The sequence below is a fragment of the Hemicordylus capensis genome, chromosome 1 (assembly GCF_027244095.1).
Source record: "Hemicordylus capensis ecotype Gifberg chromosome 1, rHemCap1.1.pri, whole genome shotgun sequence".
NCBI classification, from domain to species: domain Eukaryota; kingdom Metazoa; phylum Chordata; class Lepidosauria; order Squamata; family Cordylidae; genus Hemicordylus; species Hemicordylus capensis.
Window position 1 is genome coordinate 83,513,184 of NC_069657.1, and position 14,020 is coordinate 83,527,203.

The following is a 14,020-nucleotide window of genomic DNA, read 5'->3' on the forward strand; positions in this document are numbered from 1 at the left end:
GAAAATACCTCAGCCTGAACCTTTGGAGAGCTGCTGCCAGTCAGAAAGAGGACCGTAGCTCAAAAGTAGAACATCCGTTTTGCATACAGAAGGCCCCAGGCTCAAGCTCTGGCATTTTCAAGCAGAGCTAGGAAATACCCACCTGAAACCCTGCAGAGCTGCTGGCAGTCAGTGTAGATACACTTCTGAGTTAGATAGACTAATGGTATGATTCAGTATAAGGCAGCTTAATATATTCAGGCAAAGAATAAGGGAGTTTTCTGCCACTGAAATGTCCAAAGAGTTAGATAGGCATTTGTTAGGGATGCTGCAGATACAGAATATCCTCTCAAGGTAAGGAACCAAATTAAATTGGCCAACTAACCACAATCATGATGGCAAAGGTCAACCCACCAATGAGGCCTGGTAAAGTAACCACCTCAGGTGGCAGACTGGATGGGGCAGTGGCAGAAACAGCACCCCACCACTGCCTCAGCAGGCCTCACCATACCTGACCTGATGTTGGCAGCAGTAATTATGACCACTCGGGCAAGTTGCCAATGCCACCATTAATTATTTGTTGTCATTGTTGTTGTTCTCCTCCTATTAATTTAGGGAGTGGTCCCTCTCCCTGCCTTTTGAAAAGGCAAAGTGTGGAGGATGCAGCAGCAGGAAGTGTGAGTCTAGACTTCCTGCTGTTCCATTTCCTGCCCCTTACTTTTTTGAAAAGCAGGGAGAGCAAGGATCTGGAAAAAAGGGAAAGCGTATGCCCGTTGCTATTGACAACACCAGGTAAGAACACAGGGAGGAGCTGAGGGGAGGGGGAATTGGTGCTTGGGGTGTTTTATTTGCCAAATGTCTTGAGGTGGAATTGAGGTGGGAACTGATACTTTTTACTAAAAGGGAAAGGTTGTGGCTCAGGCTGGGCCTGATAATGGTCCAGCAGAAGGTTAGTTTGGGATTTTGACCTGACCTGTGATTTCTCTGTTACTGCCCTCAGACTGAGGAATGTCCCTCTCGTGACTGTTCACTCTCTCCAAACACTGTCTGTCTTTCTGTAGTGAGCAAAGGCAGTTTTGTTCTGTTGTGCCTTTGATCTCCGACTGTTGTGCTGGTCTATAGCTGTGATTATTTATGGTATGGTTATTTGAGATATTCCAGTTGTAATATCTGTTTTTATTTTTGGTTAGCTGCCTTGAGATTTAACATGAAAAAGTGGGGGATAATAAACAAAAATAATTTGTAGTGGGAGCATTTTCCTTTTCTCAAAATGATTAAACTATCCCAGGCACTGCAAGCCTACTGTGATGTTAGTTCAGCATCACCGGTACCAAAATGCATAGCATACACTAAGGATAAGAAGGCTTCAGGAATCTTTCTTCTTTTCTCTAAAATATTGAGGTTCACCAACTGGAGCCAGGTGCAGAATAGAGGCTCGGGGAAGCAGACATCAAATTTAGCAACAACAACAAAAAAGGTGTCTTTGAGTGTTCACTTAGCTCAAGAACATGCTTTTATTACCACTGAGCTTGTAGTCCTTTCACACAAAAACCCACTCCTGGTTTCCCCCCAATATTTCTTCCTTGCAACAGCCTGAGTGTCGCACCTTTAAGTTGTTGCTCTTTTTAAACCAATTGAGAGTCAAATCTACAGCAAATCTCCCAAGATCTACCAGTAGATCCCAATCTACCTTCTGCCCACTCCTGGAATAGACAAAACTATCAAGACAATGAAAGGAATTTGAGAACGCACTGAAAGTAATAACCACCACACACAACAGGGGTTTTTTTGCATGTATTTTTTCCCTGTTTCTTAGATTCCAGTGATACTATAAATTGAGCTATGGTGTACAGCAGGTCTAGGAATCTGCATGGGCGTGATCAAGCTAAATAGAATGGATTGTATCCAAAACATCATCTCTTGTCCTAAAGAATCCAGAGAATGTCAGCTTTTGTATACAGAAATAACATATTCCTATGCTGCATAGGAAAAAATAAAAACATATAATTGGTTTTGCTACAGGTTAGGCCCTAGACCAAATTTAACAAGGCTTTGCGTGGCTGATGGTAGTACTGCTTACCTTCATTCAACTTAGGGTTGTCAGCTGGGCAGAAAAGAGACAGGCCTGCTCTTATACCTTTTAATAGCAGCTTGACTTGCAGAAACCAGCAGGTAAAACTGCAAATCAGATCTTTATTATGGGTTCTAGACCAGCACACATACAGTTTAAAAACAACACACAATAGATACAGCAGCCTGAGGAATTTTCCAAAATACTTCCCTTCTAGAGGAGAACTACAATTGCTTGTTGTGATCTAGAGGCTAAAATACAAAATTTAGCAACATTATATCTTTATCTGCTAAAATAAACCAAATGTAAAATCCATTAGGTCGATCTGGAAGATCCTTTATCATGGGTGAAATTAGTTTATGGCACAAGGCCCATCCCAGAGGATCTGGTGGCAACTGTAGATGAACCTCCCTAGAAGATCTCAATAGGCAGCAGGATTCATAATTTCATAATGAAGAAGGCATTCTCTTAAATACCCTTGATCTAAGCTGTTTAGGGCTTTATAGGTTATAACCAGCACTTTGTATTTTGCCTAGAAACATACTGGTAGCCAGTGCAGTTATTTTAGTATAGGAGTAATGTGATCACTTTGAGCTGACCCAGAGAGACAAACATGGCTGCTGAATTTTGCACCAAGTGCAGTTTGCAGACTATGTACAGAGGCAGCCCCACATAGAGCACATGACGATAATCAAGTCTGGAGGTTACCAACTTATGTACGACTGTTCTGAGGGTGTTTATCTCAAGAAACAGATGCAGCTGGCATATCAGCTGAAGCTCATAAAAAGCAGCTTTGGCCAATGCCTCAACCTGAGACTCAAGAGAGAGGCTTGGATCCAGAAGTACTCCCAAACTCTGTACCTGTTCCTTCTGGGGGAGTGTAACCCCATCCAGGACAGGCAGATCAAAACTGTCTCCTGATTTCTGACCCCTCAAAATAAGTACCTCAGTCTTATTTGGATTCAGTTTCAAAAGCTATTCTCACGAGCAGCTTAACCCAGGCTAGGGTAGCCCAGCCTGGGTTAGGCTGCTTATGTGCAATGCCAGGATCGAGGCTGATCCAGGTGCTGCCACTTTGCCCAACCCTACTTTATACCCTGGCTTTTAGCCAGGGTTAAGGACACCCTTAGCTTGCACCCTGAACTGCTCTTAACTGTAGCTCACACCCTTACCTCACTCCCTTAACCCTGGTGCTGGGCTTGTGTGTATGCACGCAGCCCGAGCATACACAAAGTCAAGTGCCTAGAGCGCCCATCCCCTGGGGAATCCCCCATTGCACCCTGCTCCTCATGCAGTGCATTGGGGGATTCCTGGAGGCCAGGAAAACGAATCCCAGCCTCCATGTTCTGTGCTGCATGGAGCAGCATGGATCATATGGGCATGAGGTGGTGCGCTAAAGATGGGACAGAAGATCGTCTGGGGGGAAGGTAGGTGAAACCCTGCCTTCCCCACTGCCTGCTCTCCTTGTCCAAAAACAGCAGTGTGCATGGCCTCTCTGTTATCCCTCATCCAGCCCATCACCTCTTCCAGGCAGGCATTTAGGGAGATTATGGGGCAGGTCTCACGATCCATGAGACACGCTTTTTGCAAAGCTGCGGGAAGAGCAGGCTAAGCCCGCTCTCCCCACAGACGATCTTGCAGGAAGTGCTGGGCGGCCATATTGGCAGCCCACACGATTGCTGGCTCCATGATGGAGCCAGCAGGGGCTGGGGAGCTCGGGGGCTGCGTGGCCCCCGGAAGCCCCAGTATGCCCTGCGCGAGTGTGCAGGGCATACTGGGGAGACCCCTGGAGCCAGGAGGTGGCTTTTTGCTTCCCGGTTGGGTGTCTACTCACGAGTAGCCACGGCGCAGAGCCGCGGCTACTCACGATCAGGGAGCCCGGTTTTGCGGAGCGCTCGCTCCACAAACCCAGGCTAAGGGCAGGGGCACTTGGGCGGGTTACCCACCTAGGAACCACCGGGGTCGCAGCCAAGCCCGATGGTTCCCACAATTGGGAAAAATTGGGCTAGGCTTTCCTAGCCCGATTTTTCCATATCGTGGGAATAGCCCCTATGCCTTTTCCTGATGATGTTGACTTGGAGAAATAGATGTGCGTGTCATCAGCATACTGGCAGCACCCTGCACCAAATCTCCTGAAGATCTCTCTTTGTGGGTTTCATATAGATGTTACAAAGCTTTGGAGCCTTGTAGGACTCTGTACTGGAGCTCTTGCTTTGAAGAGCAGCAGTCTCCAAGCGACACCATCTGGAATCTGATTCCATCTGGAATCTGAATTCCGAGGGGTATCAGCAGAACCAAAGCAAAACAGTGCCTCCCACTCCCAACCCTGTCAGACGTTCCAGAAAGATATCATGGTATGGTATCAGAAGCCACCAAGAGATCCAAAGGACCAACAGAGTTGCACTCCCTCTGGCAATTCCTAATAGCCATCAGGCCAACCAAGGCAGTAGGGATGTACATTAACAGGTTTATGCACTCCCAAGAGGTGGGGGATTGACTTTTAAGGAGCAGGGAGGGTGCCCATCCCCCTGCCACTTTCTTCCCTGCCAACGCTGTCTCCAAAAATGCTGGTGCAGGGCTGCTGTGTCCACCCCATAGCCCACCTGAAACCCAGTTTGAAATGGATCTAGATAATCTGTTTCATCCAGACATGTCTGGGGTTGTTGATAGTGGCTTCTAGCGTCTTGTACTAGCATGGGAAAATAAGTGTTTTCCAGATGTGTGCAGTATAAAGGTAAAGTGTGCCATCAGGTCGATTTTGACTCCTGGTGCCCACAGAGCCCTGTGGTTGTCTTTTGTAGAATACAGGAAGGGTTTACCATTGCCTCCTCCCGCACAGTGTGAGATGATGCTTTTCAGCAGCTTCCTATATCACTGCTGCCCGATATAGGTGTTTCCCATATTTTTCAGTTTTGGGGAACATACCAGCAGGGATTTGGACCAGCAACCTTCTGCTTGTTAGTCAAGCATTTCCCCACTGTACAACTTAAGGTGCTGTGTGCAGTGTGTTTTTCCCTTAATAACTAATGACTAGTCCTCCCCCCATTAGATATTAAGGAAAATACAAATATGGAGTGATGCCAGGGGTGTAACTATAATACGGCAAGCGGAGACAGTTGTCTGGGGGGCCCCTGCCTTGGGGGGGGGGGCCAAGAGGCAAATCACATGACTGACTCCCCCAGTCGCACACCCACCCGGGCTTCCTTCAGTTGTATTCGTCCTACAGAACTGATGTGAGTGTTAAGACCTGGAGCCACCAGAACATTACTTCATGAGCTGAGCTTTGGGGGGGGGGCATTATAAATCTTGTCTCTGGGCCCACGACAACCTTGAGAGCTGACACCTTTAATTTTGGAAACTCAGCCCTGGTACATAGTAAAGTTCTGTCTCCTGGAAATAAACTACATCTAGACTATGCCCTATCATATTTCGGACACATGATGTGAAGACCCAGCTCCCTTGAGAAGTCTATAATGCTGGGGAAAGTTGAAGGAAAGAGAAGAGGACAACCAGCAGCAAGGTGGATGGACCCCATTAAGACAGCAATGAATGCACCACTGAGAGACCTTAAAGGCCAAGTTGAAGGCAGATGATCCTGGAGGGAATCTATCTATGTGGTCACTAAGAGTTGCCACCGACTCTATGGCACTTAATCAATTATCAATCAATCAATCACACTGTGCCCAATAAGGAAACTTCAAGGTGTTCAAGCAGAGATAGAGAAAGAAGACAGAGCAAGAAAACTTTCCTATGTTATTTGTAAGTTATAGCATGTAATGTGAAACTTTGTCTTAAATGGCCCAGTCGCGGCCAAAGTGTGTGTTAGGAATGTGGCGTCAGGCACTGCCAGAGAAGGTGAAGAATGTAGCTCTAATTCACTGTAGGGCTAGGCAGGTACAGAAAGCTAGATCAAATGAAACATGGTTCAGAGAGAAGTGGGGACACCGCCACACCATATCCTTCCGAAGTTTGGCTGGAGAAGGACACGTGGAACAACAGGTTTCTCTTCAGCCAAACATCTCGGCTCTTTGCTCCTGGAAACCAGGCGACTGGCCAACGGAGAAGGGGTGCAGCAGAAAAGGTGAGTCGGCTGTTCCAGGAGGGCAGTGCCAGCAGCGTCGTCACCAAGAGAGACTCCTCACAGCAGTGCTTTGCTTGCCCATCCACTAGAGACAGCTTGGGACTCGGAAAACGCCTGTCTGAATCACTGCTTGCTTCTTCCTTGGCAAGGAAAGAGTGGAGTTGGACTTCCAACGCTGAGCAAACGCGACTGTGCCCTTTCTCCCTCATCGCAGAAAACCCTCCTCCTCCTCCACCCACCCGGGCGGGAGGAGACCATATCCACACAGGCAGACCCCCTCCTAATGCCTGTTGGTTGCCCCACATTTCTGCGCCGGCTCGGCACAGATCTAGAAGGGGAAGAGTTTGCTCCGCAGCAAAATAGGGGTGGCCAGTGGCCGATCTTTAAAAGAAGAGAGGTGCCGCCCGCCGGCCAGGGTTTAAGCCTGCCTCGCTCTCCGGCGCCTGACGTGTGAGCTCTGCCTTTTCCTGGACGCCGCTGGCTGTGGTGACTCACTCGTGGCACAATCACACACGCACACTCTGCATGCACAGAGGCTACTCCCATGACGTCCCAGGTCTAAGTCTTGACTTGGAAACCAGGATCCGAAGCCGAGCCCGAGCTGCAGTTATGTTAATATCCCTGGCCGGCCGGCCGGCCGCCCCCCCCCGCCCCACGGGATGACCAGCTCAGCTTTCCCTGCCGCTGCTGCTGTTGGGCAGGGCCTCGGTTCATCCCCAGAGTGACAGCGGGCTAATTGGATCAAAAGCTCCCTGCTCTTCCCTAGAGGCAGGAGGGTGGAGGAAACCTCTTGACTCCCTTTCTTGCTAGCAGCAGCAGGCCAGGCCCTCTCGGCTTGGCAGCCAGCCGCAGCCTTCCCCCAAGTCCCCAGGGGGCTGCCTGGGTCCGCCCACTGGTGGGGAGGCGGGCCGCCCCCCCCCCACAGCCGCGTCCCGTCCTGCTGCTTGAAATAGGGGGAGGGGCGACAGAGAGCAGGCTGCGGGAGCCGGAGAGCGAGCGCGGAGCCCGAAGGGGAAGGCGGACGCAGCAGCAGCAGGAGGGCAGGGGCGGCTCACCGCTGCTCCAGGCAAGCAAGCTCCGGGACTCTCCGCTGAGCGGGAGTCTCCAGAGCAACAACTTTGAGAGGTAAGTTTCCTGGTAACCTTTCGTCCCTGTGGGCTGCTGCTGTTGCTGCGGGGGCCAGACTCCTTGCTGTGTCTCTCGGGGGGAAGAAGGGGATTCGGGTTCCTTGGGGGGAAAGGGCGGGGGTGCTTTCCTTTAGACCATCGGATCCCCAGCGAGTCCTGCGGCGCCCAGTTACCTCCTTGATCCGTTGCTGCCGGACGCTGCTGCTGCTGTTGCTGCCCTGCCTTTGGAAGGCGACTCGCGCCCTTGCTGCCCAAGTGAGGAGACAGAGCGCGATTGTTCTCTTCAAGCCAGCAGCTGCGGCTCCAAGAAGGTAACCGCTACCGGATCGGGGGAATACTGAGGCGTCTCCTGCGTTCTCTCGGGACCGACTGGGGTATGGCCAGGGGTTGCTCTTTTCCTTCCTCTCCCCTCCTCCCCCTCGTAAGGAGCATTCGCTTCTCCTCGGGTTGCGCGTGGGTAGGTGGGAGCGAGCAAGTCCTTCAGCCTGAGACTGAATTACGTCAGTGGAGCCGCGATTTGGGGCTCCCACGTTGCTCTCTGGGACATTCCTTTCGCTGGGTGTGTGGGCAGGTAGGTAACAACAGCTGTCTTGTGCTGAAACCACCACCACACCCACCTCAGGGGTGGCTTAACTTTACTCTTGCTAATAAGACAGAGGAAACACCAACACCATCTTAAGTTGTTTTTTGTGATGGTTTAAAAAAAAAAAATCAAGGGCTGACTGATCAGCATTGTGAACCTACAAATGCTTGTACTCCCTTCTTTTCTCTGACTGTATTTTGAGGAAGGATCCCTCTACTGAGGAGCAGGCTCATCTGATTGGTGGGACAGAGCCCCTTTGTGAAAGCTCTGTGGTGAGTAGCTTCCCACACTGAAACTTGAAGCTCCATGCTCTGAATTGGAGTTTGGCAGCACCTTTTGTTTAAAAGGAATGGGTAGTTTCAGCCACCACTACACCCTTCTCCCTATTACTTTCCCCCTTCCAGGGGCTCTGATGGTGGTAGTTAATAGTTCCTGGATGTTTTATCTAGGATGGGACACAGTTACTTGAAGTTACACCTCCCCCTCTCAAAAAGGTACTTGCTCCTGCAGAAGAAGGTAAAACATTACCATCTCTATCTCAGTAGATTATATTGTCACAGAATTGCTCAAAACAAGTGTCTTGTGTTCTGACAAGCTTCTGAGTGTTAGAGAAACTTTGGAAGGGGTGGTGGGCTGTGTGCATGTGCTTTTGTAACTAATTGCTGCTTTCCCCTGATAGGAGATAAATTTAGAGCCAACATCTTTAAATAACTGGAAGTGGGTAACATAACAGGGAAAGGGGCCTCTTGTAAACTAGGAAACCTGAATAAGATGGACAACAAGATTGGGGAGGTGGAATTAAGGAAAGGAGAAAGAAGATATAATTTCTGTAACGAACTGTGGTTTGTACAGAAACAAAATCCACATGCTAAGTCTTGTGCCTCTGACATTGGAATGAAAAGATGAGACTCAGTCTTGCTCAAGTTGAAGACAAGCAGCCTTTATGCTGAGGAGCATTGCTCTGTAACTGTCTGATTAAATGGCATTTGGCTAAGGACAGGCAGATGCCAGGTGTTGCACTTGCAGCCCATCTGACTTGGTTCCCTGGCCTCAGCAATTGTTGGTGACTCAGAACATGGAGGGGGGAAAAGTTAATATGCTGCACTGGTGTCTTTGTAGAGGCAACTTAATACTGGATTTCTAATATAGCCAGGCCATCTGTGCTTTGTCCTTTCTTGGTCCCAGAAGAGGTCAGAAGCTCCTCAAAAGAAATGTCAGAAGTGCTTTGCAAGCTGTACAAATCCAGGAACAAGTCTAACAGCTTTCTTTGCCAACTAAGCTTTCCTTAGTTGTTGCACTTAACAAGATCTGTGTTTTGAAGGGTTGGTCAAAGTGTGTGTGTGGGGGGGGCGGAGGCCACAAGCTGCTTCAAATGTGCATTTTTGAATTTCTTGGGCTCCAGATGTCTTTCAAAAATGACATGCCAGAAGCACTAAAGTCTGCTAGGCTCTTATTTGCATGGTAATATGGAAGTGTCTGAAGCTAAACAATGTTTAGCAAGCCTCTAAGAACACTTATCTTGTTAAGGAATGAAAATATTGCTTTTAAAATGTGTGTGTCTTGACCATACTTTTTCTTGGATAACATGAGAAGGGTTTGCAGCTATGATGATATGAAGAGTAAAATGACAGCTGTTGGGTTAAACTGCCTGTTTCTAGGTGTGAACTGATTGCTGAGTGGAGCAGGAATGGAATCCCTCCTAGTGCATTGCACAATTGGCTGAGTTATGGCTTGGAGAAGGATTTTCATCTCTGGGTTTTCTGACAGTAGTGACTGCTGAAGGATAACAAAGAGCTGCTTCACATGTTGCAATTGCCAGATAAGAAACAAGATTATGTGAAGTATACTCAAAATCTGTCTCCTGATGAGGATTCTTTGACCACAAAGCAGCTCCAAGCTATTTTATATGTTAAATTTATTTTTCTTGGAAACAGGCCCCAAGGTTCAAGCTAGCTCCTCTAGACATCTACTGCTTGACCTTTACTTACTGAGGAACTAAGTGATGACCATTCCAGTTTAGTGTGTGAGAAGAACGAGGCCACCTCCATGGAGTATGGGACAACCAAAAGTTAACCACCCTGACTTAAGATCTTCATAGCTGTGTCCACCCCCCAGTGGGTTATCCCAGAGGTCTCGGTTCACTTCTCTAAAGCTCATAGGCTGGCTGAATACCCAATTCTAAGCTAGACTCCTCCTTCCTTATCCCTTTCTACCAGGGAAAATAACAGGCCCATTGGCCAAATGTAACTTAGGTCAGGGTTTCATTCCTTTCTTTTCATGGGCTAACTTCATGCACTGCTTGAAGAAATTCATGCACTGCTTGAAGAAGCTTAAGAAATATCTGATAATGGGCAGACAAGTTTAATCTCTTTATATAACTGATTGTGCTCTTGATGCTATTTGGGATAACTGAGAGGGCAACGGGCAGCCTTAAAGACCCTACAGGGCATCACTGCATGCACAGTGCTATTTAAGAATGGTGTGCATGTCTATTATATTGTGGAGCAATTTATAGTTGTTTATCTCCACAACACACATACACATATTATACCGTATGTATGGATCTTGTGGCATAAAGCTGTAGTTCTTTATTACGTGTATGTGATTTTTAGATGACCCTATGTTCATTTGCATTGTGTACCTGGTGTGAGAGCAAAAGATGCCTTAAACAAGGCTTGCATGTGTTGGCTGTCTGACCTGTGTTCCTATGGCAGAAAATAGTGTGCGTGTGCTCCTTTCTCTGTGCATTGATGGATTTCTCTATAGCAAAGCGTGAAGCAGTGGTCCACTCTGCTTCTAACAAAGGAACTGTTCTTGTCAATTTCAATAGGGAAAATTGCTAAATTCCTCCTTCTGCCTTAACATAGCTGACTCACAGCTCTCTTTAATTTCCTCACTTGTAATGGCATTCAGAAATGTTGTTTTTATTGGATGCGTGCATCTACAGTGCTCATGTCACTTCCTTTTTAACTGCATAAAATATCTTCCTCACGGGGTAAAACAAACCTAAGTTCACCATACCTGATAAACTGAAGGGCCTGTCACCTGTCTAGAATGGCTTTGGTGGCAGTGAGTGGGGTGAAAAATTGACAAGGTTTAGTGAATGATTGCATGTGGTGTCTGCCAACACTTTGGAAGACAGAGCTTTGGGGCAAGTTCCATTCTGGCAAGGGTTGGCAGATCTAACCAAGCATTCTTGGCTGAAGACTGAGTTCTAGCTGATTAAAATCATCTAAGGCAAGCTGGAATTGGCATGCTGTTTAGGCATATGTAGACACATGGTATTATGAGATTTCTTTCTTTTTTTGAGCATGCTTGTAGGCTGAATTGGACCATGCGATCCACAAACCACATTGTACCTGTATGTAGCTGTTTCTGACACAGCAGAAGTGTACATTGGGATCTGTACTGGCACATGCTACACTGGGAAAGAATATCTTTAAAAAAACAACACCACCTGGATTCCCAAAATGGGAGTGTGGGAAACTCTTGTTGATTAACATAAAAAAGAGGCCAAAGATGAAATGGCATATTCTGATCTTATATCTCCTCCTAACATTTTAATGGCAAAATGCAGTGGCAACCTTTTGTAGACGCAATTATAAAAGCACAAGTAAATGGAAATCATAGTTGATAGCTCTAGGAAGTAGAACATAAAATGAGGCACTAGTGAAGCTGCACATGGTTGACACTGTAATATTTCATTCTTAAGCTGTCCTGTGAATTGTACAGATGGTTTACTTAGATTCCTCAAAAAGATTACTATCTTTCTAAGGGGAGGGAGTCATGGTTGGGACACTGTAGGGTACTCTGCTGCATATTCTCTAAAAAGCTTTATCTCTTTCTGGGGGGAAATAGAGTGCCATATGTAGACTTAGCTGGGGAAACTGAACAGAGAATATTATGAGCTTCTGCTGCTTTGATGTTAGAGAAGTTTGCTTCTCAAATAGCCATCCTCGCTTTAGGAGGAAAGAACCAAATCCAATCTCAAAGCAACTCTGTTTTGCACCCGAGCATGTATGCTAATCCTTAGTCAAGAGATGATAAAATGTTTCCCTGATTTAGCCTTTATTCTGACATTATATGGATATTTATTATTTTTCAGGGTCGAATTGATTTAAATCACTTCACAGGATTCAATTTTAATTATTTAAATCACTAGGCAAGAAGATTCTATGTAATCATCATTTTCTAGTAAAAGTACATTCTTGCCTAATATAACATTAATACACATTCTGGGATAGATGTAAGTTTCATATTTTAGAAGACAGGTACACACTTTGATAGGTGCAAACCTCTTGTAATGCGGTTTTATTTGGGCAACCAGATCTTGCATTTCTTTGTTGCACTGTTTGTATTTCGCACACATACCTGTCTTATCCACAGGTGCAGGAACTTCATAAAAATTGCCCCAAATGGGGTTTCTTTTACAGCCTACTGCCATGATAGGTGTTTCCATTCTACAATGGAAGATGCACTCAGAAGAAGTTTCCTCAGGACTGCATGAATATATTCTGTTCACTTTTGGCTTCATTTTCTATTCCCCCTCCCCTATCCCTTGCATTGATATCCTGCCTCCCCCATCTTGCTCAGATCTACTCTATTCCCCCCAAATCCTCCATTCTTTGGCCTTCTTTAGCCTGATTCAGACACTGTGCTGTACAGTTGTCTGTACACTTGTACGGTCATTCACACAAATGAGTACTTGTGTTCATTTTGAAAATGAACCTGGATACCAGCCCTTCAAATACATGGTATAGATAGGAAGTGTACTTCTTTACCTGCATTCAGCATAACATGTGAATGAGTGTACCTATGTACAGATCTGTAGCTGTGTACACTTTAAGTTCATTGTACGAATGCTGACAATAACGTGTGAATGGGCCTAATGTCTTTGCACGTTTGAGGGGACAAGGGAGTGTGTGCATGTACACCACCTGCAGAGTAGGACAGAGCAGGTCTGTTATATCTCATCCGCATACACCACTAACATGTTCATAGAATACATAATCAGAAGTTATTATTAACATTCATGATAAATTATTGTTGTGAATTTTAAAAAATAAAATCTGATTTTAATTTTAAAATCTTTTTATCATCCTGCTTTTTTTGGTAGGAAGAAGAGCAAGGTGAGAATGCCAGATAACTGCCCCACTATCTGGTACTCCCTGCTAACATTTGCCTTGCTTGCCCAGAAAAGAGGTTCCTGTGCCCAGCATTACACAATGCTTCCTATACAGTTGTTCCAATGATGGGACTGATGCTACTTGGCAGCAGTATTACCTCCTAATCTTTTTTCATCTGTGTGCAGAATGAGTTTTGTTATGGGCGGAAGTATCAAGGCAGTGCGTGCACATGTGCATTCAGAGTGGGGCCTTCCTGATTCATTTTGAGTGGGATCTATAATGAACTGAGTGAACATTAAAAAACAACAACAACCAAATGTGTGAATGTGCGCACAACTTGGAGGGAACACTGCTTGGCAGTACAGAGCTGATATATCAACAGGCTGGGATAGGCTTAATGTAGCTCATTGACACAAGAACTATGTTAGAAAAGGTCTTGGTTAGAAATGTTTTTCTTTGTTCACCCTGTGTTAAGAAATAGCTTTTACTTTAACCTACCATGATGATGCAAGTCAGCTGCCCTAATAGATAAACACTTCTCTTTCATGATCAGCAACCTTCTACATACTTAACTCTCACAAGTTAAGACAAGATTACATGAAAACGAGAATGGAAGAGTGGTTGGAAATTTGTGGGCCTTTGTTTTTAGACATAGTCTAGGAGACTCTATAGCCCATGGAGTTAACGTTTGTTAATTTGATGCAGGCTGATGGGATCTGTTAAATTTCCAGTCACTTCGTATTTGTTCCATCAAGCCCTTTACATAAATTATCTCACTAATCCTTGCAACAAACCTCTTGGTAAGCCAATATTATCCCCATATTACAGATTGGGTGGGGGAGACGTAGTGGACCCCTTATAAATACCATATAGGAGATCATGGCTAGGTTGAGTATTTAACCAGGGTCTGTAAATTCATAGCTTATGCTCACAGCCACATAAAGTGTAAAGTGTGCCTTGGCATGTAGAAAAATAATAATCTTAAATCATATTTGTTCACCTGTCAGTTATCTGGCTTCAGAGCAGCTCTTAATGGTCTTGGTATCTCCCTGT

General features: G+C 46.0%; 1 protein-coding gene across 5 annotated transcripts in view; it reads left to right on the top strand.

Annotated features, from left to right (window-relative positions):
• The first annotated feature begins 752 nt into the window (after positions 1-752).
• Positions 753-14,020, top strand: part of PACSIN3 (protein kinase C and casein kinase substrate in neurons 3) — a 39,246-nt gene continuing 25,978 nt past the window's right edge. For 3 of the 5 annotated variants that reach the window (XM_053256306.1, XM_053256316.1, XM_053256325.1), the window contains exon 1: positions 753-771. The gene's annotated coding sequence lies outside the window, so the exon portion shown is untranslated. Of the gene's footprint in view, positions 772-6,891; positions 7,257-14,020 lie in introns of those variants that run through there. The other 2 variants (XM_053256320.1, XM_053256332.1) reach the window with 2 other exon arrangements.